This window comes from Lactuca virosa, chromosome 3 (assembly GCF_052849685.1).
Source record: "Lactuca virosa cultivar CGN04683 chromosome 3, Lactuca_virosa_CGN04683_v6, whole genome shotgun sequence".
Classification (NCBI taxonomy): Eukaryota; Viridiplantae; Streptophyta; class Magnoliopsida; order Asterales; family Asteraceae; genus Lactuca; species Lactuca virosa.
The window spans coordinates 248,240,004-248,245,962 of NC_136428.1; positions in this window are offsets into that span (position 1 = coordinate 248,240,004).

Here is a 5,959-nt window from a genome sequence, read left to right on the forward strand (position 1 = left end):
AATTAAATATTTAATATTACATATACTAAGAGGGTATATTTTTAAAACTTTTCAAAAATATTAGGTTATATTTTAAATTTTGAGAAATTAATAAATTAATTTTTTTCAATTTAAAATTTAAGTCAATAATGAATTCAAGATAAGGATATCAAATTACTTCTGAAAAATATTCAGTTTTATACAGTTAAAATATTATTAAAGGTAATTATCCTAATCAATTCATGAGATAATCAATAAAACGAAATTTGATGGATCTCACAGCCCACCACACCATGGTAGAGCAAAATTGAAGGTCACCACGTCATGGTGGCGGAACAGAATGACGATTATGTTTGCTTCTCCTTATTTAAGTTCAACCATTGTAACAATTCAATAGAAAACTAAACATATGCTCTGATACGACTGATGGGTATTATGCAAAACATATATATCATATGTGTGCATGCAATCCTAATAATTGATCTATGTTTTCTCTAATTGAACATACAACTTGAACAACAAAATAGAAACCCTAGAATACAATTATATAATCAAAAAATACAAATAGGTTTATAAGAATCATACCTTGATTGTTATGTAGTAATAACAATGCAAATCCTTGTGTTGATGAAACCTTGAGAGCAAGCGTCACAAATGTCATGCCTCTAGTGGTTCATACCCAACACTAACAATGGAAGATGATTGAGAAGGATGAGAGATGCGTTAAAATTCGGCTAGGTCTTCTATGAAGAAAGTGACTGAAATTCTTAGGGTTGAGGCTGTATTCATAGTGTAGTAAGGAAACCCTAGATAAACCCTAATCCAAGATTATCTTAAACCGGGTAATTATCCACTTTCCTGTTTATCCACAAGGGATCATTCTAGAATCCCTTAGGCATGAAGAAACCATCCATGCCAAATGGAGGGTTCTAGATTGCCTCTTGCTCAACTATTGAACAATTGGACTTCAGCCCCCACACTTTTTATTATTTCCTCTAATCCCAAAATTAATTCCAATTAATTTTTGATTAAATACTAATTAAATATTACTATTTATAATTATTATATTATTCTCATAATATATTAACAAGTCATTTATTTCAATTTATTAATCAAGTAATAAATCAATCTCTTTCTCCAAAATCATCATGTCTAGTTGCTAGTTTTGAGGGCAACACAAAAGGATTGTGTTACCATCAATTTAAGAATATACCGATTATAGTTATGGGCTTAGACACCTAATCCAACATTTTCAAGGTATTTAAAGGTAAGGATTCATGTTTTAGGGTATCTTCTTAGCCTCCGTCATATCTAGAACCTCATGGGAGAACCATAACCTCTATTTTCAAGATTTGAGCCTCCCCTCTGCTCTCTCATCAATTTTTTGAGTTTTTGGTAGTTTAGGAGCAATGTTTTCATGCAAGATTGATCCCTGAAGCTTGGAAATTAAAGATCTCAACTTTCATCTACCTTCAAGACCTTTGTAAGTTATAAATTTCCAAGTATTATTGCATTTCATCTTTGGATCTAAGTGTATTTGGTGTTTTGGTCCATTTCAATGAGTTTTGAGTGAGGTTTGGGAATAAAGTTTGCAACTTTATTACATCCAAGGTCCCAAGAACATTGTATGTTTCAGATCTGGACTCCAACACCTTTTAATCAGTTTAGAATGTTTTCTTAGACCTCATGGACTAGGAAATTTTTGATCTTTTGTGTTCCCTTTCATCCATGCAAGTTATTTTTGGTCATTTAGACCATTTTGGTGTATTAAAGTTCAGATCTTGAAAGTTTGAGACATTATTATGGATAAAGTTGGAAACATTATCCATCTAAACATCATGTTGATTCAGATATGAAGGTTGGAGACTTGGACTTAATGGATTAAGTTGAGAAAGATGCATTTTTGGGTCCCTTTGAGACTTAAAGTCGAGATCTTGGTGGGTTGGACCTTCCTAATGGATAAAGTTAGAAACATTATCCATTAGTGTTGAAACCTGAAAGTGAACCTCTAGCAATCACAACTTATGAAGATCCGAAGTCAGTTTGGTGTCCGAGATGTGAAGTGGTACGAGATGAGTTTATAGTACGAGATAAGGATGAAGTCCGAAGTGAAACTTTTCAATTGGTGCCAGAATCCGAGATTGTCTATCTGTTCAACATTTATTATTCTTGTCTTTTTCTGTGATGTCACATTTCATAGGACTAAGTTTCTTCAGTTTATTTGGATAATCAGAATGTCAGAAGTAGTATGATTATCCAGTCCTTTGTATGTTACTCAGTTTCTATGTTGTTACTCCTTGACTATTTAAGGAGTGTTTTAATCACAAGAATACTACATATTGTTTTTCCAAAGATAGCTAAAACTTCATTTATTCACTTCAATTTTGTTCTCACATCAAATCTTTCATAACATTTTTATTGTTCATTTAATGTCCTTACATTGATGATACTTGAAGTTTCTTCATTAACACTTGTGTACTTTGTTGAACATTTACTTCAAGTCTCGACTGGTTCTACCAGACTTGACTGGAACTTCAATTAAGAGCATACATGAATATTTGATTATCTCAAGGTTTGAGTTTTCAAACCTTGTCCTTGCTCATCGTTCTTTGAACTCACATTAAGACCTTGGAAATGATAAGATTTGAGCTTTGGAGCTTTTGAAATCAGAAGAAAATTGATTAAGCTCGTTTGAGCTGTTCAGACCAGTCACCACGGCATGGCCTTAGGCTGCCACGACGTGGCGACTGGGGGACTAGCGACTGTTTTGGCATTTTATGCCCACAACGTGACCACGGAAGGCCATAACATGGAGGGATGCTGATTGGCAATTTTAACTTTGACTTAGACCGTTGGCTTTTGGCCAGTTTTTGGTCAAACTTGAGTAGAATTGAGCATTTGGCTAATGATTTGTTTCGATTTTGATTTAGGAAGCTTGGGTTGGATGTTTTGTTGTTGAGATAGTTGTTGGGCTTCTATAGAATAGTTCATGTGAGTTTGCTCACCATACTGTAGGACACTAGCGTTGTATGTGCTTGTTGTCTTTGTGACTCTTGTTGTATGCATGTATGCATGTTTTCTATATGAATGTGGGGTGAAATAGACCTGGGGATGAAATAGAACCGGTACAGCCTTGAGTTCACATTTGAGTTGAAATAGACTCGGAGGGTGAAATAGATCTGGTAAAGCCTTGAAATAACGTATATGTATGGTATGCAATATTTTGGGGAACTCACTAAGCTTTATGCTTACAGTTTATGTTTAAAATGTTTTCAGGTACTATTGGTTTCAAAAGGAAGGTTCCGGCTTGATCGCACTGCATCCCCTGAAGATTTATTCTGCATTGACTATTTTTTATTTTATTCTGATGTTTTGAGAATACTTTTATTATGACCGTGTTTTGGGATAAAGAATGAATGTGTTTGACTTATTTAAAATGAATTTTTTTCTCGATATTTTTGAGGCGTTACAAGTTGGTATTAGAGTCTTGGTTTTAGAGATTCGGTCACACTCTCGGGTGTGTCTGAACTCAAACTGGGGATTTCCAAAATCTTTTAAAAGAAAATGATTTTATAAAAAGGTTTTCTAAGAAAAATGGGTGCGATGCATGCAATTAGCCGAGCTCAAGTAAGTTTTCCCCAAAATACCCATACATGTGATATGCTTATTGTTTTGGTATGAGTATGTGACAATTGCATGCTAGATTAGGGCTAATGATCTGCTCAGGATTTGCATGATAGAATACTAAGATAGATGCCTTTATATGGATGTTGATTAAGCTTTTGGAACTGCATGTTAGTACGGATTTCAGATTGTTTGATAAATGGCCCGATTTAAGTGAGGCACTGGTTTAGATTGCTCGATGCTCTAATGTTGCTTGCTTTGTGCTTTTAGGGACCTCCAATAATATCATCTAACTATTAAGTGAATATGTTAGGTTACATGTTGCGGGGATAAGATTATTTTAGAAGGTTAGGTTTAACTCTATTGTGCTACTCTTATTTGAGTCCAACCGTTGTAGTGTGAGACCTTGCAGTCGAAGAATTATCTAGTTCCTGTGGCATGTAATTGTGTTCGTGAGGTAGTTAGAAGGTATTAGAGGGAGTCTCTTCTGCATTTGATGGAAGAGAGTGGTGAGGTGTGAATCCTAAGAGAGTCTAGGAAGCTCCTTAGAGGAATTCGTGCGTTGTTTAGCGGCGCATATTCATTGAGAGCGAGTATATGTGATTGGATCAGACAGTGGTAGACATGAGTAGTTACTTAGAGGATCCAGAACGGTTCTTGAGGAAAGTAACGATAGGTGTGGAAGGTAGTATTGGGCCCGTACTACTGAAAGCACAATATCCATACTCGAATCGAGGAAAACTTTCGAGGATTCTAAGGAGTTGATTGAGGGTAGACTGTATGGTTCAGCACCATGATTCATTGCAATGTGTTTTGTCTTATTCGGTTTATTGATTATGGTTGTTCAGGATAAGGAAGGGCATGGTTGTTGGGTTATAAAAGTGTTGTGTCAAATATATGCATTAGAATAGTCTCATTTATATGGGTTTGGGCCTGTCCATCCGTGAGAATGTTTTGCTAGGGCTAGACTATTTAATGTGCATGCATGTAACAATTAGGGTTAACAGTTTAGTTGCCCTACCAAGTTCTCACATAGAAGTTCACGTTGAACTCTTCTAAGATCTTTTATAATCGAAGCATTCGGCACTACTTTGATCTTCATTGTTCTTGTTATTTTTGTTCACATCGTTTATAGAATCTATCAATCTTAGAATTTTATTGTTTTCAACAATTGGTATCAGAGCAGGAGATAGTGTAACTCAGTCACTACTCTTCTCTCGAGTTGGATTAGGGTTTTTGTGTTTTTCTTGGATCTGTTCTTGTCATGTCTATCGTTTCTATCGATTGTAGACGTCATATTTAAATCTTTGAATATTACCCTAAAACTCGAAGTTTCGTTTTACACAGCTGATTCTATATTCGTGTTTTTGTGAATCTTTGACATCATGTAGAACGAAGATCCTCATACTTTATCGTCCAATCTCTAGCAGCATTGGATCCAAAACTAGGATTCCAATCCTCTTTCCTCGGGATTATGAAGTCTGGGCGTATCACTTCGAAGACTATGTTCTTGGTATTGAAGAACTTGGATCAACCATTTGGCAATCGATGACTCAGGAGACTTTTTCGCATACTGTGACCAGGAAGGTTATCAAGACTCAGGCTGAATACAATGCACTTCTTGTTGAACAAGCTAATGTTCCTCAGGATGAGAAGGAGAAACTGTTAAGCAATATAAAGGCGATGAGAATAATACGATTTGCTCTTCCACCGGATACCTTTCATCTTGTAAGTGCATGTACTACTACAAAGGAAATATGGGACATATTGAAGGATTTGTATTCTGGAGATGCAGATCTTGAACATTGTTTACAAACAAGTCTTCTGTATGAGTTTGGTTCATTCGTTCAGAAACCTGATGAGAAGCTTGATCAAACTTTCAATCGCTTCAACCACTTGCTGAGTAGAATGCTCAAATACAATCTAGAGCGAAGGGTCATTAAACAGAAAGTAACGTTTATGAATGGTTTTAGGTTAGAATGGAAAGCGATTGTGTCCACTGGGAAGGCACATGAACAATTCAAGAGTTATTCTTCGGTGAAGCTTGTGGGAATTCTGAGATCCCATGAGGATGAGGTTACAAAGGAGATGAAGATTGTCTCTGGTATGGGATCCCTAGCATTGGTAGAGAAGGAAAAGAAAGCGGCTGAAGATGATTCAGAATCTGATCTCTCAGATAGTGAAATCTCCACAGAAGACAAAGCACTGTTAGTTTCCAACCCTAAGAAGTTCTACAAGAAGAATTTCTCTTGTTTTCGGAAAAAACATAGGCAGGGTGGAAATTCCAGTTCTGAAAAGGCTAAATATGCGGTTTTCAAGAACTCTCAAGCTGATGAAGAGAAAAAGGAGAAAAATA